Raw genomic sequence first — 24,863 nt, 5'->3', positions numbered from 1 at the left:
CTTCATACTTAGCAATATCCGCATCCCCTCTACAAAGTACCAAATATCACAAAAATATACAACCTGGATTTTCTCCTTGAATCACTCAGAGCACCTTCGATGGTAACAGCTGGAAACTTACCATCATATCTTAGTCTATGGCTCTATGCAAACAAATCGGATTTGTGGAATCCATGTTTTAGACGCTCATGGTTACAGTCTCCTCAAAGATGTTTCACTAGAAGATCTTTAAGGCTTAGATGAAAAGTGCCGAGCACTGGAAAGTCAATCTCACTTCTGATTTCTCCATTTGTTTGTCCCAGAGCGGTCCATGGACTTATTGTGCCTATCAAAGGATTCAAGCTGTTTAAACTGAAAGTATCTTTACTTTGTATTTTTTGAAGATATCCTTGAAGAACAAGCAGTTAAATAGTGGAAAGTTAGCAAAGAGTCGTGAGTGATGGGCAATTCTGAAAACTGATAACAAAGATGCACTGGCAGCCATGACGACTTAAAAGGTAGATTAAGCTTATGAAGAAAATACCGGGGAAGGAATACACTTTAGTATAAAAAAAGTTTTGGGAAAAACACCATTCTTATTTTATTTGATCTACTCTTATATTCAGCTTACATACTGTTATGTTTGTTGGCTCATATTTTCTTTTACATTGTAGTAAAGACTTTATTAAGAAAGTCACCATTTATTTATTTTGTTAATAAAGTTGTTTTTTAACCATTTATCAACAACCTACCTTTAATCCTCTTACTTTGCATTTGCTAGCCTGTAATCTAGTGGGTAACCATGCTGCCACTCCTGTTCAGCTAGACCATTTGATAATCATTCTTTTACAGCATTCTGCAAAAAAGAGACAGTAAACTTTTATAAGAAAAGGAAAATAATGCAGTAATTCCTATCTGCCATTTCCAACATGAACGAAGTAGGTAGTGAATGAGTAGTGGACGAAACAGTTTAAAAATTAACTTGTTTTAATATAGCACTTTGTAATGCTACTCTGTAGTACCTATAAACTGTAACTCAATTTAATGTTACTCAAAATAAAGAAATCTCTCAATCAAGAAAAAGAGCATAGGTCTATCTTTTAATGGAGAATATTTCTATTACGTTAATACATTTTTATTTGCTAGACTGCAAGTCTACATATGCCCCCTTCGAGGTAGTTCCTTCCCATGGGCTTCAGCAGGCCATTGGGCAAGGTGAAACCTGCATTGGCATTTTTAGTTCTGCAAATTTGACAGCAGAGCGGTCAATCAGACAATCTGTTTACAATACACAGAGTGGGCTTCTGGTCTGCCCCTTACAGGCATTGGCTTTGTTCAACCAGCCTCTTTCAGCCATTGGCTTGGGACTTTGTCAATCGGATCTAGGTTCAGCCCAGTGCCGGACCCATCCCTCCCCTAATGTGATTGCCTCTTTGGGTGTATCCTTCCACCTTCACTTGGGTGCTTAGATTGCACTTCACGAGGCACCACTTAACAATTATAGGCCTCTAAATTTGAAATACAAACAAAAATAGAACTGTATTGAGGGCCAGGGACCCTTAAATACAGTCCACATTTAGATTTCTTGTTTGCTCTGCATTAGCAGATTAGAACCAACCCTATTGGTTTAGCAAGAGCTTGTTTATGTATCCAAACAGCGCAGGGAATCAAACTCCACCATCATTCCGGTGTGAGTTCTTGCTCATAGTAAGCAATTTACCTGTATGAAGTGCTATATATTTGTAACTGCAGACATACCACAATGGAATGGCTATATGGTCTTGAAAGTCATAACCAAAAGCATATCCTACCAAAATAAGATAAAAGTAGATGTTTTATCCAACTATTTTTAACTGACTTGGATACGGAAATTACCAGGCTCGGATTCTTTCATACAGAGAATACCATCATTGAAGTCTCTGCAATCAAATATGCATGCCCATGCATTAGGCAAAAGGAAAGGGAGAGGAAACATCTCATTCCCATCTAACACCACCACCTTCTTTTGGCAAAAAGATCTCAGTCACAAATACAAAGAACACAACCTACCTTTGATCCTCGAAAACTGAAAACACAACAACTTTTAAAAACCAAAAACTAAAAGCCAATAAAATGCTTTAGTGGGACGTGTGAGTGGTCACATAAGATCAGAGGACATTAATGGTGCTCTTTGATACTGATGATGTGATTTTAAGTTGGCTATTGGCTCATAAATAATCAACGTCATTGCACACCGCTACCATCAAAAAAGCCACATTGGCTGCCGATTGAAGCCAGAATTAACTATACTCTGTCCTACATCGCAATCACAGAAATACATCTCACCCTCACAAATATCGGACTGACAAACTACATATATCAGGAGATGAGAAGAACACTAAAGGCAGAGCTTGCCTCCTAATGAAGATCCCAAAAACCAAGAAGACAAAGACAAAGAAACAAGGTTTTTCATGCAAAGCATCAAAAAGTGGAACCAACTCCCAGAGACCTGAAGAGAGATCCTTCTTCTGATGTCATTTCAAAAGACCACAAAATCCACCTTTTCAATCTACAGCTGACAATCTAGACTATGCCATATCTAGAAATATTGAAATAGATCCCGCTCCCAATCAAGAACCAATGCCCCGGGAGCTTTTCTGACTGGGTGTTGCCTAAAAGGATCTATATGTGCCCTTTGAATTTCTTTTTCGAGGTCAATGTCTGATCTGTCTTTTAGTACTCCTTCTCTGAGAAGTTTACAGATCAATGATTTAACATCCCCGTTCTCAGCTCCTTCAGGAATCTTTAAAAATTTCAAGTTATTTCGTCTGGCTTGAATCTCTAACCTCTCAATGTCCATTTGGAGTGACTTGTTCTGGGCCTTCAATTCCGCTATGTCTTTTGTGTGTACTCGACCCACTTCCAAGAGTGTAGCAACTTCCACTTCCAAGGCCCCAGTCCGCTTACAGATATCGTCCAATTTAGTTTCCAAATTTGCACACTTCTCGTGTATCCCCTTTTGGTTTGCCTCGGAAACCTCGAATTTGGAAAGTAAGTCCCCTCTGCGGGACTTTAGAAGTGACTCTAGCTGTAAATGTCCACCAATCAAATCTCCAGTTCTCGCCCCCAAAGCACCCTGGTCAAACCTTTCCCCGCTTCAACATCGGTAAAGGGTGATGAACATAGGGCTGACGGAAGACAGACTGCTGTGCATATCTTAATATTAGCGGTAACCACAGAATCTAGATCTTTAGCTGGGTACTGAGTTAGGGTCGGGATAACAGATTCAGGCGGGACTGGGAGGTTAGAAATCTAGCCCAGAGGGGGCCATCTCTTCAGTCTCGATATCCGGATCACAAGATAAGGAAGAGTACCGGTTTTCAATAGAGATTTGAGGAATAATCTGAACGGGGGAAGATAGGAGGGGGAACCTTCCCCACCCCCCCCCCCCCCTTGGAAATGGCCACTTGCTCCATTATCTTAAAATAAGATTTTAGCGAGGGGGTGGGTTTTACTAAGGGAGCAACATTTCTCAGGGTCTTACTGTTTTTGGACTCCCCTTTCTTAGTTTTTTTGCCTTTCTCCTTTTTCAGAGGGGTTAATGGAACTACTGCGTCCCCTATGTGTACCCCTATGCCTCCCCCCTGTGAAGCCAATAGGTCTTTTCTTTGCAATTCCAGCTGAGAGCGAAGCGGATACCTGTTTAACAGGTAACGCTCTCTCCCCTCTCACGTCTTCTATAACCGGAATCTTTTCTCTAATTCTGGAACATAAACCTGGGCCCTGTTTTAGGATGGTGTCTAAATTTTCAGAGCCTAATAAAGAACAGTCTCTTTCCATTAGCAGTACCTGAAAATCTTAGTTAACTTCCATACCTTTGCAGTCAAGGAGTTGATATTGGGTGGAGCACTCAGACACATCTCTTCAGCTCGATTCTACAAAATATCTTATTCGTTCTGATGTGGGCAGAGCTACAGCACAAAGGCAATGGGAGTTGGGGTCTAGAATGCCCGATTTGAAGAGCTTTGGCACACATGTCCAGATTAAATTTCCCGCCTCACTGAAGGTGATGGGGAGAAATAAGTCCAATAACCTTACTTCTCCCCAAGAAGTAGATTCATTGTTGATTTTGATGAAGGAAAACTCACATTAGAATTTTCTTTTTTTCTCTGTCAAAATGGGAGGGTTAGGCCTGCATTTGAATGTCTGGGATGCGCACTAAATTGGGGGGGGGGGGGGGAAGAAATATAGGCATTGGGATGAGAAGAGAAGAGAACCAGGAGATAATTAAAATATTAAAAAAAAAATAAGAAGAAGAAATTCAATATAAAAAATAGGATGTAAACACAAAAAAAACAAAAACTCTGGCATATGGTCGGGGGGCACGGGTGGTAGGAGTAAAAATGGGAAAAAATTAATCCTCACACAACTGTGGAGAAAAGAGAACTATAATGGCCGGGTGGGAGCAAAATTTAGTCTACCTAAGGCAGCCTCAAGATGAATAGCATTCCTAATAAAATCAAGATAATCAGCTGGAACGTCAATGGGTTGAGAGATACGAGAAAGATGTCGAGTGTGAATTTTTGAATAATTCTAAGGCTCATATTTGCTTTCTTGAAGAAACCCACCTAGAGGCAGAGGAGTGTAAGCTAGGGTTTGGCAAGCTCAGATGGGTCCAAGATCTTCTCTGCTCCGAACAAAATGGTAGTACCAGGGGAGTCGCAATAGTAATCACAAACAATGCTGGGATTAAAGTAGAGAAGTTCGAGACAGATCAATCTGGGAGGTGGCTGGTAGCTTCATTGTAAATAGGGAGCTCTCCATTGGTGTGTGCAGTTTACTATGGGCCCAATCAAGATGTTCCAGCTGCTCTCTTGAAATTAAAAGCTAGCCTTTCTGATGGGGCAACACCCATTATCTTAGGGGGACATTTTACCTTGATCTTGGATGAATTCCTAGATCGTACTTCAAGGGTTAAATATGCCACTCCCCGTAAATCACATTTGGAATTGAGAAATATTATTAAAGAGTTTAATTTGATAGATATCTGGAGAGCAAAAAACGGTTCTAAAAAGGATTTTTTCTTTTACAGCCGAAGTACAGACATCATTCCAGAATTGATTTATTTTTATTAGATCAGTCCCTTTTCTCAGCAGTAGACTCCATCTTATATACTCCAGCACTACTCTGATCATTCTGCAGCGGAGCTGGTAGTTAATTTTAAGCAAAAAGAATGTCAGAGAAAGTGGACCCTGGATAGATCCTTATTACTAAAGGAGGAGGTCAAGTTGGACTTAGTGATTCAGGCAGAGGAATACTTTAAGTATAACTGTAGCACTGCAACTGATCAGGTGGTTTGAGAGGCATTTAAGGCCTTTTTTAGAGGATCGTTAAGTACACTGATGATTAGGAGAAGTTTGTTCAGGAGGAGGCTGGATGAAGAGCGCCTCTCTAAGGTTAAGCAAAAAGAACAAGAGCTTCAGAGGGCATCGGCAGACCATCAGAATACAGTAGCACACCTGCAAAGTGAGCTGGACGGATAACGGGCAGAATTCCAAGCTAGTTTGGATAAGATTCTAAAAGATAGGTGGGATGCCAGCAAGCTCCAACATTTCTCTTATGGCGAAATATGGGGCTCTTTTCTAGCCTGGAAAACCAGGGCAGATAGGGTAAGGAATCAAATTAAAAGCCTATCTCAGAGCAGCACAGGAGCCATCATATATGATGACCAAATTCGGGAGGAGGCGAGAATATTTATGCAAGATCTATACAAAGAAGACACTTGCTCTGTACCTCAAAGAGCTAAAGATTGGTTGAATCTTTTACGGCTGCCTCAGATATCTATGTTTGATAGAGCCTTTCTGTGCTCGAGCATAAAAGAGGGAGAAGTTAAAACCCAGATTAAGAAAATGGCCAGAGGGAAGGCAGCGGGCCCAGACGGGCTCCCAATAGAGTTATACTTGGCAGTCCTCGAAAAGATTGTCCCTGTCCTAACAAATCTGTTTAATAGAATCTATTTATCAGGTGAGACCGTCCCAATCATGGTCTGAAGCCACAGTCACCCTGATCCTGAAGTCCAACAAAGACCGGTTAAAAATTGAGTCTTATAGACCCATTTCCCTGTTAAACACGGATTATAAAATTTTTGCGGGGGTCTTGGCAGCGAGAACAGCAAGAATTATTAAAACAATAGTACAAAAGTCAGAGGGGTTTTATTCCCGATAGGCAGCTAAATGAATTAACTTTTCAAGCTATTGCGGCAATAGATGTAGCAACAGATAAGAAGCTTCCATTGACTTTAGTAGCTATTGATGCCGCCAAGGCTTATGACCAGGTGAACTGGTCATACCTATGGGAAGCTCTATCTGGGTTTGGTTTTCCCAATAATTTTGTTTCAGCCGGTAGGTCTCTTTATTTTTGCCCTCGGGCAAGAATGTTAGTCAATGGAGTCTTAACAGATTGGGTTACAATTGCTTGGGGCACCCGGCAAGGGTGCCCCTTGTCACCTCTATTGTTCAATCTTTATATCAAACCTTTTGTTTGTCAGCTTAGGTCCGATCCATTGATCAAACCCTTCAAAATTGCAGATCTGGAGTTAAAATTTGCTCTATACGCAGATCTGCTTATGTTTACATCTAATCCAGCTGAAGCTATCTCCAGATTAGTAGATCAGGCTGAATCGTTTGGGGAAATCTCGGTATATAAAATAAATAAAGATAAGACTGAGATTATGGAATGGAACCAAGATGAGGGGACACAAGTGGCTAAGCCTCGAAGGAGGTATTTGGGGATCCATCTGGCCCAGAAAATTGGAGATATATCTAAAATTAATTTGACCAGAGTTTCTAAGGATGTTTGTGGTTTGCTTCAGCAGTGGTCAAGCCTCCCTCTAAATATTTTTGGAAGGGTTAATTTGATAAAAATTATTATTTTGCCCAAAATAACTTTCCTATTTAACTCAATTCGGCTATCTTTTATGACACCAGATATCGCGAAACTGCAGGGAAAAATCAGCTCTTTTATTTGGAATACTAAGTCCTCTAGTGAAGTGCTCTGGGTCTGGGAAGGAGGAGCAAGATGGCGGACTGACGCCGTCTAGGAGAGTCGGGTCGCGGAGGCTTGGGAGGCTCAAGATTTGCTGATGGAAAAGCATGAAAGCACGAGTAGCAGGATAAGATAATAGAAAAATACTACAAAATATAGAATATAGAAGCAGAAACACCGAACTCGGTAAGGAGACCAGCAAATCTAAAAAAACAAAAAACAAACGAAAAACGGCATATGGCAAACCAGAAAACCCGAAATGGAAGTGGGATAGTGCGACGGGATTGCTGAACGGATACATGCCTGTTAGTACTTGCCGGTGTTCTGGCGGTCTGTGCGACTGGTGCTAATGAAAACTGATGAAAATAACATCGTAATTTTGGCTCTCTGTGTTTTTGTTTGGAGAAACGCTCCCTGAGAAATGCTGAAATCGGCAAAATCAGCAAAATCACCGGTAAAAACGGCAAGCGGCAGACAGGCAAGCCCGAAGTGGATGTGGATTACTGGGCAGGAATCGCTGATAGATACTTTTTTTGCTTGGCAGCACGGTCTGCCGCTGGTGCTTGATGGTGCTCTGGTGGCCTGTGCAGTTGGAGGTGGCGCTGGGGGGCTGTGGAGCTGGTGAGTGCAGCTGAGAGCAGCCGAATATAACTGAATGCAGGCAACATTAAGGACTGGCTTTCGGCGCTTGCCGTACACTAGGGTAGCCGAGTGTTTGGCTGCCCAACGACGAGCTCAAGAGAGCCGGCGAGTTGGTCACCACGGTCACTCGGCGGTTAAATTGTATTTACTTCAACTGGATATGGCCCCACCGAAAGCGATGGTTAGGAGTACTCGCGCTACTAATAGAGCACTGGTGAGTACAACAGCGACTCGGGGTAGTAACATGGATACCGAAGGTGTGGAAATACAGAGGGCGGACTCTCCCAGCTCGACTTTTGGACTGGGGAAGGTGGGAAAACCTGTGCTGCAATTCTTGCAATAAAAGTCGTCAAGGGATTTGTTCTCTCCCGATATTGTGGCGGAAGCGGATACTCCTAACAATGGCAAAATATTAGTAGATATGGTGAATCAAGCAATCGGGGTGCAACACAGTAGTATGACTTCTATTTTTTCAGGGCACACCGTTTCAAATAACTTGCAGGAATCGCCTCAGATACTTCCTCAGTCTCAACCTCAGCCTAAGGAAGTCTCAGATAATGAGAGAGTCCCGGATTTGGATAAGGGCTTGAATGAAGTGGGGGCTGAGCAGGGGAGTCCTCTCATCAGCCCTGCTGAATCAGCGACTGCTCAGGATCCCCCGAGAACACCAGGGGCGTTCAAGTTTGTCAACCGCGGAGAGTATGAGACAGCAATGGAGCCTAGAATTTCTAAGTCTGGTCAGAGTAAGCATGAGACGATTGGTAGCCTTGGAAATCTGGGTAAAATTGGGACCCCTAAAAGCCCTAGTACTCCTGTAACTGCGACTGTGCCTAACGAACTGATATTGCGCGATTTGAGTATCTCGTCTTCGGCATCTGTTATCGACACTGACCAAGCACAAGAACAGAGCCAGACCAAGACCCCCTCTGTGTCGCAGCATGAAGTCATAGATGGCCAACAAAAGAAAACTCCAGCAGCAGTAATTGTTAAAAAGAAACATCAAAGGCAGAATCAAAAACTGAAAGTCGTGAAGGAGCTGAAAAAAGCTTTTGGGGGTCTAGATCAGGCAATAGGAGATGAGATGGCAAAACAACGGAAAAAGGAAGCTACAGCGGATAACTCAATATGGCTATGGGTACAAGCAAAAGGTGGGGTCAAAAACACGGTATCAAGACTATCAGAGACTGACATGATCGATGAAGCTAGCGGAGGAATGGGGCTGGTGGCTGAAGGCCCCGGGGACCTAGGATCTGGCCCTTGGTCAGCTTCGATGATGGTCGCCGGGAGAAACGAGCATGCTGCAACTATCTGGTGATCTGGAAAGTAAAGAGGAGCAAGGAATTGAAGCCAAGATGCTCTCGCTGATTCTCCAGAATCTTAAAGACCAAAGAGAAGAGACTAGAGAGCACTTCGCCCAGGTCCGATTGGACACCCAGGGCATTCAGCAGTCTCTAAAAGAAGTTACTACTAAAGTAGGATCATTGGCCGGTGAGATTGCTGAACTCCAACAGCGAGTGGCAGACACGGAAGAAACAGCTACGAAAACGACTAGCATAACTGAGAAGCACGATCATGTCTTGGCTATGATACAATTTAAGCTAGAAGATTTGGAGAACAGGCAGCGAAGACAGAATCTGAAGATGTTTGGCATTCCAGAAGGACAAGAGGGCACAGACCCCAGAACATTTATAGTGCAAACACTGCAGAAACTGTGTCCGGACCTTAGTGACTGGGATTGGGATTGCCAGATCCAAAGGGCTCATAGGGTGCCAATGGTCCAAAAGAAACAAGACAACCGGAATCATAGACCTTTTTTGATTTATTTTGGCAATTTTTTATTGAGGCAGGCTGTTTATTTAAAAGCTGGCCCAAGGCCGCCGATGTCTACTGATGGTAACTCAATTTTCTTTTGTTCTGATTACTGTAAGGTAACAATGGACAGAAGATGGCAGCTTAGGCAATTGATTGATCCAATGAAAGCTGCTGGAGTGCAGGCATATTTGCAAGAGCCGGCTCGACTAAAAGTAATCCGTGGGGGTCAATCTTATATGTTTTTTTCAGAAACAGAGGCAAAAAAGGCGCTATGTGGATGGAAGAAAGATGGGACAGGTTAAAAACGTGAAAAGGTATATCTCTCTAAAGTAAAATTCTTGCTCCATTATTTACGCGAGAGTAGAATTTATTAGTGGTAAGCAGCAGAAGTTACTACATTAATGCATTTTTATTCATTTTGTTCTCTGTAAGGAAGGGATTTATTGTGATATATGACAGAAATATTTCACTTATGCTTTTCTCTGTTTCATGACTTGCTTTTTCTCGTGCTGAATAACATGGAGACTAGAAGCCTTTGGAACCTCTGTGACCTGGTCTGTTAGTGGGCTGCCAAAGTCAACGGCAGCTCTGAGAAAGGGGATGATTCCTCCTTCTAGATGCTGGGGGAGGGGGAAGGTTCAATCTCTAGTAGAGATTGGGGGAGAGGGAGGGAAGAGAATGAGTCAGGGGGAGACGGGAGGTGGGGGCAAAAAAATAAAAAAAACATGTGAATATCACAAAATCAGGGGATAAAGGTCAGGATGGTTACAGATTTTAGGGAAGAAAGTAGAGGATCATTAGCGAGATGGAATGCGTGAAATGTATAGCCTGGAATGTGGCAGGTCTGAATAGCAGGAATAAGAGACGGCTAGTCTCGGAAGAACTCAAGATGTATAGCCCACAGATCGTGTTGCTAACAGAAACACATATTTCCTACAAAGACAGAGGCTTACTAAAACAACTAGGATATGAGGTAGTCGCCAGCTCTGATCAAAGCTCCTCAATACGTGGAGTCGCTATTTTAAAACATAAGCGATTCAGAGCTGATGTTGGTAAAACCCTCACAGATAAAGCGGGCAGATGGGCCATAGCACAGATAGGGATAGAAGGCTGTAAATATGTTTTTTGTGTATTGTATGGTCCAAATCTAGATGACCCTTTAGTTATAGACCGGGTAAATATAGAGCTGCTAAACTGGGAAGGGGAACGGGTGGTAATGGAGGATTTTAACTGCATCATGAACTATGAGATCGATACTACTAGACAATGGGCTTTTCAGAGGATGCGGAAGACTCGTGCCGCAATCAAAGAACTAGGCCGATTACATGATATAAGGGATGCGTGGCGAGTAATACATCCAAACGTGGCAGCCTATACTTATTATTCGGCCGCACATAAATTATGTTCTCGAATAGACATGGCCTGGGTCTCTGATAAAATCTTAGAATCAAGCACAATGGAGATCTACCCAAGGGTCATTTCTGATCACAACCCCATTCTTCTGTCCTTTAAAATGTCAGGGGAGAGAAGAAGACCTAGGCCTTTCTCTTTTCCTAGATATTTATTGTTACACAAGGATTTCATACTCCAGATTAGGAGATATCTGAAGGAATTCCTCTAAATAAACACCGATTCAGCCTCGCCTACTGTAGTTTGGGATGCTTGCAAGGCCAGTATAAGAGGATTCTCTCAGCAATTTATCTGGACACAGAACAGCGAGCGTAAGAAAGAAACAGAAAAGACTATTGCAAATATTCTTACAGTAGAGTATCAACTAGCAGAGGCACTTTTAAGGGGTCTCCCAAAGGCAGAGGACCTGGGATATATTTTAATTGATCTAAAATCTGCATTGAAAAAAATGACATTAAGGGAAAAAAATATAGTTAACTTAAATAAATACCGGTTATCCCAATATGAGAGCGGGGAAAAAATAGGGAAGATCCTGGCATATAAGGTGGCAGACGATAAGGCTAAGACTCTTATAAAGTCGATCAGAGGGTCTAACAATGCTGTTTATGAGCACCCAAACCAGATATTAGAACAATTTGCTAAGTATTATAAAGAACTGTACACTCCGGAGAATCGACCAGAATTGGACGATATATGTAGCTATTTACAAACTAACTCAATGAGAAATATGGGTGAGGAAATATCAGATTCATTACCAGCTGATATTACGATAGAAATTAAATCGGCAATCGCTGCTTTGCCGTCTGGCAAAGTATCAGGAGAAGACTCTATACCCCTCGAATTATATAAGATTTGTATGGACGAATTACTCCCACTTTATAGCCAAGTAATTGGATCTATCGAAGCAGGAGGAAAGGTCCCTGATTCATGGAACATTACACAGATTGTTTTCGTCTTAAAAAAAAATAAACCAGCGGAAGAATGTGGGTCATATAGACCAATATCGCTTATAAATACTGACGCAAACTTTTTTGCTAAAATTCTGGTGACCCGTCTTGCTCCGTTAATGCCTGGCTTGGTTTCTCCCCAACAACATGGGTTTATCTCTCAAAGGGATACAATGGCTCATGTAAATATGGCCATAATCGCATTCGATGTTGTAAAGATAAAGTCGACCCCGCTCGGTATGATTTTATTAGGTGCTCAAAAAGCTTTCGACCGAGTGGGGTGGGACTTTCTCTGGGCTACACTATTAGCATTCGGTATCAAAGGTAAATTTTGTAATGGGTCCAGGCTCTATATGATCATCCTAGTGCCAAAATTATATATGCTGGTTTACAATCTTCCACTTTTTTAATCTCACGTGGCACTCGTCAGGGGTGCCCTCTATCACCTTTACTGTTTGCACTGTCGATAGAGCCATTAATCCTTGCTTTGCAAAACCAGTCTCGAATAAAGCCTTTCACATTTGGGATGAAAACTCAAAGTTACGGCATATGCAGACGACATCGCAGTGTACTCAGTGGACATTGATGAAGCACTGAAGGGGATAGTTGAGGAGGCAAAGAGGTTCGGGGCCATTTCCGGCTACAGACTAAATACTAATAAAACTCAAGTTTTGCTGAACTAGAAATCCCCAGCTCCAGTGTTAGGAGCATGCAGTGTTGTTACCTACTTAGGGGTTGGAGTATCTGACAAAATAGACAAGATAGTTGCACTAAATTACGAGGTGCTCCTGAAAGAAGTAACTAAATCACTTAAAAAGTGGCACAAATTGCCTATGGGTATCATCGGGCGAATAAATATAGTAAAAATGAAGATTCTGCCTAAATTCCTCTATCTGTTCCGGTCTATCCCCTTACACGTGAATAATACTTTCTTTAAACGCTTAGATGGGATTCTTAGCAGCTTTATCTGGGGCTACAAGAAGGCTCGTCGAGCAATTGATTTACTAAAGCTCCCATTCAATCAGGGGGGCTTGATTTTCCTGATTTTAAACTATACTTCTGGGCAGCTTTTCTGGGCCGTCTTCGCAGTTTAATAAATCCCATGAACAACATTTTCTTTCACAAATTTATGCTAGGGGAGGACTATAATATGTTTCTTTTTAGAATCTATGACCCAAATTACTACAAAATGGTCAAATTCAAGACCGCACGTGATATTGTAACCATCGGGCGGGCAATTCTCTCTAAATGCAATACAATGTTCTATCATGTTAAACTTCCCTTGAGGGATAACCCCGGCCTCCCAGAAATTTTCCACGATGAGGTGGGAAAGCGATGGGCTAGTTCTGGCATTAAACATCTAGGGGATTTGTATGATTACAATGGGTTCATCACATTTGAAAGACTAAAAATCTTATATAAACTTCCAGAAAGTATGCTGTTCAAATATTATCAGATTCGAGATTATTTTATACGTAATCTGAAGCTGACAAATGTTATGGATTCTGATATATGGAATTGCTTTTATGCAGTAAATGATAAGTCGCTGATTAGTATAAGGTATAAAAGCTTTAACACCTATAAAGAGGACGACTGCACCAGACTAGCTGATCGCTGGAGCCAAAGTATGGGGACAACGATCTCTGCTAATACTATTTCGCTTGCTCTCAGCAGTATCAACAGGTCTGTGCACTCATCTAACTTGAGGCTGCAGCAGCATAAAACTATATGCTTATTATACTACACACCTGAAAGAATATCGAAATGGTCATGTAATAATCCAGCTAGCGATCGGACAAAGTGGCCAAAATGCAATCTACTGGCAGCCGACTTAAAACACATGTTCTTTTTATGCCCTGAGCTAACAGAATACTGGCAGAAGTTTGCTCAAATCCTGTCCCAGAAACTAGGGAGACCTATAACGCTTTCAATAATAGATGTGATGATGAGCGGGCAAAATATGAAATTTAGCCAGAATCATCTAATTACCATCTTATTAGTATGTGCTAGGCTGATAATTGCCCGGGTTTGGATCTCACAGGGTGCTCCATCAGCTATGGAATGGTGGGGCTTGGTTAGAGAGACGTACGACATGGAATTAGCACTAGCTAAAACGAGGGGGACCCGTTCATTATGTAAATTCAAGAAAATTTGGGGATCATTGTTCTGAAATGTATGGAATATTTTCGTATAAGTAAGATGCTCTTCTGTTTTATAATCCAATTCCCTTTTTTTCTCTTAAAGATGCTATGCTTTGTCATTATTATTTATTGTGTATAAATTCTCTCATGTTGGTAAATAAAAAATTTAAAAAAAATAAATTAAAACAAAAATAAGTCCTCTAGAATCTCCTGGAAAAAGCTTAGGAGACGTTTATACATGGGTGGTCTAGCTCTACCAGACCTATTCACTTACTGTCACTCATTTCATTTTAAAAACTTTAGAATGTTGGCCAATAAGACGGATGCATCTTCACTGGGTTTATTGTTTCAGGCCCCATTGTATGACATCCCCCAGGGGCAAGAGTTTTTTCTTTTTAAATTCAAAGATCCGAAGTTCTATAAAAAAGTCAGGCTTAAGATTCTGGGTGCTGCCTTGAAGAACTGGTTTTACATTAGGAAAAGTCTTAAAATCCCCTACTATGCATCCCAGGCCCCAATTTGGGACTCCCCCGGTACACCGGACTGTCTTAAAGATCAACTGTCCCGGCCCTTAAAAATGGCAGGCATAACATGTTGGGGTGATCTGCAGAAAGATTCGCAGCTCGAGCTGGGAGTCCCTCTCGGGTTTGACAGGAGGGACACGCACTAGATTTAAGTATTACCAGTTGTCAGGATGGTGGGCAACGAAATCCTGGGACCTTGAAGCATCAAACTCCAAATTTGATTCAGTCTCAAGGAGGGGTGGATGGAAACGGGAGGTTTCTTTTTGGTATTGGGCCCTTCTAGAAGCCGGAGGAGTGACTAAATCCAAACTCCAAAAACTCTGGGGCAATGTCATTAGTTTCAACTCTAATGAAATCAAGGGTATTTGGGGGGGGGGGGGGGGGGGGACGACTCCTTCACTAGGTTGCAGGCAGTTGTTAAACCTGCAGCACTTAAAAGAAATCATTTAGCTACTATACATAGGGTATATTTAACACCTGGAAAATTAGTTAAGGTGACGGGTCTAGAATATCATTGCTCTAGGTGTAAGCACCCGGCTGCGGACGATCTCCATATGTTCGTGGATTGCCCGAAGATCTCTAATTATTGGATTGAGATACAGGAATTTTTGGAGGACGTGTTACAACAACAAGTGGAGATTACCCCGGGGACTATATTTCTTGGTTTTATGACAGATTACGACCTTAATGATTTAGCCTCAAAATGTATTTTCTATGTCATTATCCTGGCAAGGCGTGAGATATGCAGGGCCTGGAAAGACGTAAATGCCCCAACTTTTACAGAATGCCTGAAACATATCATTTTTACGAGCGAACCAGATATGGCCTGTGACAGTACAAGCTACAATAAGATCTGGGCGGCTCTAGTGGCATGGTGAAATAGGTAACGGTGGTCCTATGATTTTGCCCGGGCACTGTTGGTTCTTAGTGTCCATAGTAACACTGGGTCCCGTCGGTAGTGCGAACTGGAGAGGACTAGGAAAACAGTATCAGCTTGTGGGATCTCCATCTACCACTCTCTTTATGGGCCTCGGATCCAGGGCTGGAACAGGTTGGCCGTCTGAGAGGGGGGGGGGGGGGGGGGGGATGTCTTGTTTCCCATCAAGAATGCCCTTCACGGTGTATGAGGACAAAAAAAAAAAAAAAAAAAAAAAAAAAAAAAGAAGAACCAATGTCCCTCCTCTGTTTCCGACTACATAGGATGCGCTCCACGACACGTGTGGCTAGGCCTGCGCTATATAATGACATAATTCAAAGGATGAATTAACGGGAACACAATGAGAAACAAACAGGGTGGAGAGAACACATACAAGATGATTGTATGCCTGTTAGACTAGAGGCAGATGAGATTAAGACCTAGTAGATAAAACAGCGTGGATAAACCATATAGAAAGACAGAACATGAATATGGATGAGTGACATGGGCTATATATACAAATAGAAGACAGTGAGACAGAAAATGCTTGTGAATAAAAGTTACTCGAAATCTAAACAAGCAGATAAAACACAAATTTAAAATCCATTGCATTATCTCTCTGCAGGCCTGGCTTGATATGGGTGGAGAGGAGAATAGGGAGGGAAAGTGATTGGCAATAATATCTGGCTACAACAATGAGTTTCGTTATACAAGGACATCTCACCATGTAGAGTGTTTAGGTTCTGGGGAATGTGACCTGAATGTATAACTCAGTCAGAACTGCTGAAGACTAGAACACTTGCTGACGTCATCCGTTTATTCATACTATGGGTACCTATCTTAAGAAGCCCGTGCATTAGACTCCTTCCCTGAGAAAGCTGAAGAGGGTGAGCTCTGTGAAAGCATCACACATTCACACCACAGTCACACCGGAAAATGAGAGGCAAACACAAGCCTGGGGCTCCTCACAGCATTCCGGGGCCAGCAGCTTCGGCTCAATGTGCGAACACAAAATTCAACAATGAACTCGAAAAGAAAAACATGATTTTATTATGATAATCTTAGTTTCTCTGGCGACTCCGAGGACATGGAAAAACACGACCTTTCCCATAAACCGAGGAGTGGAAAAAGCGGGGCTTTTAGTGGACTGCTTTGAAAGATCCGAGAGGGTTCGGCTCCAGGTGGAGTGTGTCAAGCTGTGGACCCGCATCTGACGCTGCTCCAGAGGCTGTTCCGCCATCTGTAAGGCGTCCTGCGACCACCCCACATGCTCAGACAGACACCACTCACGGGGTCTGAAAGGCCCGGTTCAGGGCAGCCATTGAAAGCGTGTGTGCCCCTTTATTAGTAATGCCGAATGCTAAAGCGAAGGTTTCACCAGCACTAGCAGAGCCACTAGGGCTGGCCTCGCCAAACTGGTGCCACGGACACATTATTTTTAACATTTCTTGCCGCAAACATGTGCTACAAAATTAAAAAGACGAAAACGTAAAAGAAGAAAAAAGAAAAATATGCCAACACCTAAACGTTGTGGTCATATGCAAGCAATACAAAATGTAAATAAATAAAAAGATAAATAACCACTGCAAACAAGTTTACTAAAACAGTCTGGGTGCCTTCCTAGCCGGTAAGTGTATTCCGCACCTGCTTTCAGCAGCCGAAATCTTCATTTAGAAAGTCGATAAACCCTTGTCCTTCCATTACTGGCCACTGTAATTTACGGGCCTCTCGCAAAATAGCGGACCACCCAGGACATTGCTGCATGGATTAGCACATTTTGAGGCACAAATATGGACGCTTTGCAGCACTTTATTTTGCTCTTCTGCATAAAAAAAAATACCCCCTGTGGCTGCTGTTTTCTCTGTGGGCAGTGGGCTCAAAACTGCATAAAGAAATACCTCCCTGGGCCCAACTGCATGCCCCATGGGTGGGGGACCCTACATTTAATTAAAGGAAACTGCCACCCTGGGCCCACCACTTGCACCATGGACCCTAGATTTAATTAAAAATAATTTACCCCTGGGCCCACCACCTGACCAGAAGGTGGCGGGCCCGGAACCGATGGGGCACGAGGAGGGCCCGGGGGCAATATTTTTTTATTTAAATCTAGTGCCCCGCAGACCATGGGGCATGCAGAGAGCCCTGGGGGGGCATTTTTTGTGCAGTTCCAGACCGAGACCCTCCTATAGGCCCAGTGGCAAGGAGGTAACTGGACCAATACAAGGCGGATCGCATTCTTTAAATTTGGAGGGCATTTTTGCAAAAAGTGCAGGCTTTTTACAAAACTGCAGATTTTGCAATTTCTTTGTAAATCGCGAAATCCTTGAGGGTCGGATTAGCGCCACAGAGGGTAAAGACCAATGTGGAAGAACAATTTTTTTTAAAGACTACAGCAGAGAAAAGAACTAAAAAGGTTGCATTCTGCAATAAATACACGTGTGTGACAAATAATTTAATGTGTGATGATGAACTGTTCTTTTGAAATGTATAATAGTCCATATTGCTTTGCAAAGCTAATACTCATTTCCACCAAATCCCTAATCAAGTCCCACCCTAGGACGGGGGATAGCATCAATCTTCTGAAACCAAATGGAAAGGCAAATGGTGTGTCCATCGCTGAGCCTCCTCCCCCCGTAGTCAGCATTGCAAGTAGGCCTCAGTCAAAGGGACAAATCCCCATGACTAATTTAGATTTGTCGGACCGTCCAAATAGTAATACCACTAAAAAAACAAGCTGCCTGATACTGTGGCTATGGGTAATAAAGATAGCTCCAAAAGTGGCAATCCTGTATCCAATGGTTCCCAACCCTCACCAAGCATTTCAACACCCCGTCTTGGCGTTCCTGTTAGGGGTAACAAAGACAGTTCCAAAACTAATAACACTGTATTGAATAGTTCCCAACCACCACCAAGTATTCCAACATCCCGTCCTGCTGCTCCTGCCATTAGCCTGCCTAACACCCTCCCGATGAAGGCACCTCGTAGGATACCTCCTATGAATCTCACCCCAGATTCTTATCCTTTCGTGGCTGTCCTCACTAATGTACCACCTTTGTTGGCCGGGCAAAGAGAATCCTTCCAGATGCTAAAAAACAAGGTAATGCACTGGTTAAAGGCAAATAGACCACTGCCCGGGGAAGTGGACGGGCTGATTATTGGAGTGAGAAGGACAGACTGGATAGGTTGTACTCCTAAGCACTGGGGGGGGGGGGGGAGGGGGAGGAGTGTATAGTTGTTATTTTCCAAGATCCTAGGGTGGCACGTCTGATTACGAAGCAAAATTGGGGCACAAGCAGTGGTGGAATTGGTGTTGTTGATCTCACATTCTTTTATCCAAGACCAACAGGTGTTCAATTTGGTAGGACCAGTGAATTAGGTTGCTATAACAATCTCCCCTCCCCAGGGTTTGTTCCTTTCACTGTACCCTTACAACGGGGTAACTTTCATAATGGACCAACGTACAATCGTTTTGAAGTGATGAAAGATCCGGGGTGGGTTCATTGACCAAATTCCGATTATTCCACGAACAGTAGGGAAGGTATGACCCGTTGGGATATATGTGGGAAGCCTGTGTTAACTGTTTTGACTAAAAACGTGGAATCAAATGAAATGAGAACTGGTTGGGAGACTGTGATTTTGGAGGAAACATGTGGGGAGTGTATTCCAATTTCTGGGGACTCTGGAAATGAGGAACTAATTACACTTAGCACTGTTGGTACCCAGGAGGTTGATCACAACACTGAGGATACCATCCGAGAGAGGGAGGGGTATGACGGAATCTTAACAAACGATTTTGGGATGTCCTGTGTAGGAGTTGTACCCATGGACGGCCCCAGTTTAGGGAAGTTTTTTTCATGGAACATCGCGGGGTTGAGTAGCAAGCTGATGTCCCAAAACTGGATGGATTTAGTCAATGGCTTTGAAGTTTGTTTATTCCAGGAGACATGGGCTTGCGACCCTATATTTCTTCCTGGCTACTTACATTTTTCAATCCCGGCCAGTATAGGCCAGTATAGGCGCTAGGGGTCGACCGATGGGAGGCCTTACAATCTGGGTAAGGCAATGTCTTCAAATAACAATCAAAGTGGTGGATCTGGGTTGTAAGGACATCCAAATGCCAAGAATAGCCTAAGAAAAGTGGGGAGGGATAGATATATACAACATCTACGCCAGGGGCAGTACCACTGGGAGTTCACCCATTCTAGAGGCTTTGTCCACTTTTTTGGAATCGCAGTCCCTGGGTAACAAAGTTGTAGTAGCTGGTGACCTAAATAGGACTTTCGAACCATTGGATAGTTCGGATGATCCCCTAGGGCAAGAGGAGGATACGCAATGGGGTGTTCCGACTTTAAATCTGGCTCCTGTTAAGCGGTGGACGAAAGATATATTACAACTGAATGCCATTTGCCTGGAAGGGCGATAGGGAAGGTGCCTGTACATTCGACAATGGTCATAACCAAAGTCGGATAGACTATGTCCTTTGCAGCCTCAATTTGTGGCAGTTGGTATGCGACATGAAAATCGATGGTAGACTGGAAAGTGACCATAATCCCCTCTGTGTGACCCATAACTGGTGGATGGCCATATCAGGGAACCCTCAATCAAGTGACGGCCCAATGCCTACCATGGCCAAGGACATGCGCAGACTTAACTGGCCGAGTGTATTGGCGAATGCAGAATCTATGGACTTTATAAGTTCCGAGGTGGATGCTGCAATCGCTGCTATGGAGGCTGCAAACCCCGTAATCCCAGGTTCTAGGGAAATAACGGACATACACAACAAGCTCTTTTCCCTTTTAAAACCGCATTTCTTGAGGTCCCGCAAGATAAATAGGAAACAACCACCCAAACCAGCTAGGTGGTTTAATCATCAGTGAAGGGAAGCCAGGTTAAGCTTGGGAAGAGCAATCAGGAATAGGGACAGGGCAGCGATTAGCGAGGCTAGGAAGCACTACAAGGTTAGCGTATCGCTAGCAAAAAAAACATTGGACGAAAAGTATTGGGCAGAACTAAAGGAGGCCTCGGGGGCTAAGGATTCCAGGTTATTCTGGAATATTGTCAAGTGGGGTAGAGGTGGAACTCCAAATAAACCAGACAATAATGTCGTTGAGGGTGCCTGGGTGGATTATTTCAAACCCCAATATGCGGAGACTACCGAGTTTAAGGATGTGGAAGTAATTTCAGCTGTATTCCCCACTGGGAATTTATTTTCCCCTAAAGAAACTGAAGTTGCAATATGCACTGCCCAAGGGGGAAGGGCCCCGGGTCTAGATGGGATACCCTCTGATGTTTTCATAAACGATAAGGCGAGGGGGGTTAGGTATGTATTCCTTTTAGGAAACGCTATTGCGAAGGGAACGGCAGTCCCAGAGCTATGGAAGGGAGCAAATATTATACCCATATATAAAAAAGGGGATCGGTCCCTCCCGGCCAATTATAGGCCGATAAGTTTGATTGCCACTATCCAAAAAGTGGTAGGGAGAATGGTGGTAAACCTACTAATGGATTGGGTAGACGAGAACAACGCCCTGTCCCCTTATCAGGCAGGTTTTCTGCGGGCTACAAGCACAGTCGACCAGGTGTTTCGCTTTGCTCTGCTGCAGTGGGGGACGGTGGTGCTCGGCGAGGGCAGCCTGTATGTTGCCTTTGTCGACTTGCGGGCTGCCTGCGACCTGGTCCCAAGGAGAAAGCTCTGGGCAGTTCTGAGCGAAATAGGCCTTCCAGCTGAGTTACTCACCCTGATAATGAGGCTGCACGAGTGTAACTTCACCAAAGTTCAGTGGGGTATGAATGGTGAATCATCTGCCGACTTTCCGATTGAACGCGGAGTACGACAGGGGTGTGCTATGGCCCCCCTGCTTTTTTCCCCTATTTATTAACGGAATTGTGGCTCGGATGCTGGATGCCAGTGTCGATGCACCTTCGTTGGCGGGCCTCAGGGTTCCGATCCTGATGTTCGCCGACGATACGCTGATTTTATCCAAAACACCGGCTGGCTTGCAGCGAGCTTTAAACAGCTTCGATCTTTTCTGTGGGGATCATGGCCTGGAAGTTAATGTGGGTAAGACCAAGCTGATGGCCTTCTCACCAAAACGTAGACCCCGGCCTAAAATACTTCTGAACAATTGTGAGCTTGAGGTGGTTACTGTATTTACCTACCTTGGGGTGCAGATAGCAAACAATCTAAAATGGTCCCAACATATAGAAAAGGCGGTCCTGAGGCATCAACAGATTTCGGGGGCACTTCGGGTGGAACACAAAAAGTCTAAATCAAAGCCTATAAAACCAGTCCTGGCAGTATATGATGCCAAGGCTATTGGGTCTGCCCTATATGGGGCTGAGCTGTAGGGTTTCGAGAGGCTTCTCCCCTTGCAAATATCGGAGAATAGGTTCCTCAGGGGAATCACGGGTCTCCCTCAGAGTACACCACTAATCCCGCTTGGTTTTGATTTAGGGAGAAGATCAGTTAGTGACCGAGCGCGATTGCGCCCGATTCTCTATTGGAGACGCCTCTGGACTACCCCAGAGATACGGCATTATGCAGAGGGGTTCCTTGCCATAATTAAAACTGACACCTTTCATAAAATAGTCTGGTTAAAAAATCTTACGACTGCTTTAGGTGACCTCGGCCTCTCCAATCTATGGGATAATCCATCTGGGGAACCCTTTCCAAACAAAAACATAATTAAAAGCTTATATTGGGATTGGATAGATGGCAGACTCTGGAGTAGAACGAGATCAGACACAATGGCGGGGCGTTTCTTAGAAATCAAACTGTGTCCTGCATTGGAACTATACTGGGACGTATTACTAACCCAGGGGATAGGAAGCTTTTCTTCCAGTTAAGATTAGGTGCCCTTCCTCTGAGATCACTGACGGGTAGGTGGAGGAGTTCAACCACCTCGTGCTGCCCGGTTTGTGGTGCAACTGAGGAAAATATAGGTCACTTTCTATTCTTGTGTAAAGCTTATGCCACCCCGAGAAGAGTTTGGTTAGCTCCTGTTTGTAGAAATCTAGGGACATCCAGGGGTGTTGAGGCGCTACGAATTATTTGCACCGCCACTGATATGCCTATTGTTCTAGGAACAGCAAAGTATCTGGGGTGGGCATGGTCCATTAGACGGAGGGCAATTTCTATTAATGTAATATAACTGGGGTATCAAGTGATTTCTGTGTAAATGTACACCAAAGATTTTTATTGTTTATGTACGCACAACTGTTTTAAAAGTATGTATAAATAGGAAAAAAAAATTCATGTGATGTATTTTAAATGTATGTTGGTGCTTTTATGAGTATATTCCTCGAATAAAGCTTTGAATACATACATACATGCTAATACTCAATAGGAAACTGAATGACACACTAAACAGACAATAGCATGAGGTGAGAGTCAATAAATGAATGAATGAATGAATGAATGAATGAAGTGGCATTTATAAAGCACAACACTCACACCCCCCCCCCACCCCTCCCCCCAGGAGCATCTCACCGCTAAACCTGCCATTTCCAGTACCATTTCACATGCGCAGATAGAGAGATCCCATTAAACTGGGCAAAAAGCCAGATCCTCTGGATGGAGCCAAATTCCACCATTTACATTTTTTAAAGAACCAGTATAGCAAGAACTTGTGGACGCTGCGCTGTGAAGCCAGTCTGGAAAATAAACAAAGGATAAAGAATGGAAAGGAAAAAACATTGTCAAAATAAGCGGTTAGCCAACCAACCCTGGGACTGAAACGAACATGTGAACAGGAAAATGCAGTCACTCACAGTGCAAGAAAGTGACTCAATGCCATGAGCGGATCTATTTACCCATGCAGTGGTGGGACGAAGCAAAATGCACAATGGGTGAAGAGTGCTTACCAAAATACCACATAAAAAAAAAAAACACCAACGAGAAGAGGAAGGGGCAGAGGAAGAACAAGAGGACCAAGAGGAAGAGGAGGAAGAGGATCCTACAGAGGAGACAGAAAAGACTACGATTCGGAGCCAGTGGGAAGACAACAGACACGCTCCAAGACCAATGCATAATGGATGACAACATGGTAAATTTAACTATTGTTAACCTCTCCAATAGAAACATTAGTCTCAAAGACAAAAGAACCTTATGCCTTGGACTTTCTTTCTGTCCATCAATCCCCATGAATTATGTAAATGACAGAATTGATATTTTTAAATTCTGCAGAAAACTAAAACTTAAAAAATGGCACACTTTGAAACCAGCAAGAAATAGAACTAGGCCCCAAAAAGAGAGCTCTGTAACAGATGAGGAATTGACTATAGGTGATATTGATCTGTTGGTCGCAATGCATGAATTACAAAACGACATCAGTGACGGAGATGCCAATATTGAGGCTCAACGAATTTTGAATGAGATGGAGATAAGGTGCGACGCATCTACCATTTCTGGTTTCAAACCAAAATCTACTTTTTTACCGACAATGAGCCATGACAATAAACACTTTTCAGGAGCAGGTGAGCCAGAACCTTCTGAAATTTAGGCAACAAAACTGGGCTAAGAAAATGCAAACTTTTAAACACAATCTCACCCTCACACAAAGGAGGGCTATACAAGAGCTAGCCGAAGATGACAGTATTGTAATCCGACCCGCCGATAAGGGGGGCAACATTGTCATCCTGTCTAGGGAAATGTACGTAGCAGAAGCTATGAGGCAACTGAGTGACACTAGCACTTACTCTAGATCTAACCGTGCAGACTATAACAATAGCATTGTACAGATTTGGGAAAAACTGGGTGAATGGAAGGACAAGGGATTGATTGAATGGGAAGAATTTTGTTACCTGAAGAAAGATTACCCTATCCTCCCTGTGATGTACCTACTTCCCAAAATACATAAAAATAAGGTCAATCCCCCAGGTAGACCCATTATCTCTTCCAGAGGATGTGTCTTGGAAAATCTATCGTGTTATGCGGACCACTTCCTCAGGGAGTTTGTAATCACTCTCCCGTCATATGTCAAGGACACAAAGGACTTCTTGGCCAAAATACATGATGTAACATGGGAAGATGATTTCTTACTGGTAACCATGGATGTCAATTCTCTCTACACTAGCATCAATCATGAACAAGGAATAGAAGCATGCGAAAGATTCCTCAAACGCAGACACATTAGATTTAAAGAGCACACTCTAATGATACTAGAAATCATCAAATTTTGTCTGAAAAACAACTTCTTTATGTTTGACAATGTGATTTACAAACAATCCCTCGGTACGGCGATGGAGACCAGCTTCGCGCCGAGCTTTGCCAATCTCTTTATGGGAGCATGGGAGGAGGACATCAGGAAGGATTCCAGCCTTCAGCATGATTTCACCAAAGTCAAACTCTGGTTACGTTATATTGACGACTTGTTTGTAATCTGGAAAGGCAGCAAGCAAGAAGCCCATAACTTTATCACCAGACTGAACCAGAACAATAACAATCTAACACTCACACACACTACAAGTA

At 43.2% G+C, this 24,863-nt stretch overlaps 1 protein-coding gene across 7 annotated transcripts in view; it reads right to left on the bottom strand.

Annotated features, from left to right (window-relative positions):
* The window catches only part of LCLAT1 (lysocardiolipin acyltransferase 1), a 713,371-nt gene that overhangs the window by 523,331 nt on the left and 165,177 nt on the right, over nucleotides 1-24,863 (bottom strand). For 5 of the 7 annotated variants that reach the window (XM_085613011.1, XM_085613018.1, XM_085613013.1 and 2 more), the window contains one exon: nucleotides 732-835. The exons of the other annotated variants lie outside the window; for them this stretch is intronic. The gene's annotated coding sequence lies outside the window, so the exon portion shown is untranslated. The remainder of the gene's footprint in view (nucleotides 1-731; nucleotides 836-24,863) is intronic. 7 annotated transcript variants of the gene reach the window in all.

The sequence above is a fragment of the Triturus cristatus genome, chromosome 6 (genome assembly GCF_964204655.1).
Source record: "Triturus cristatus chromosome 6, aTriCri1.1, whole genome shotgun sequence".
In the NCBI taxonomy this organism is placed as follows: domain Eukaryota; kingdom Metazoa; phylum Chordata; class Amphibia; order Caudata; family Salamandridae; genus Triturus; species Triturus cristatus.
This window is presented reverse-complemented; position numbering and strand designations above follow the sequence as displayed.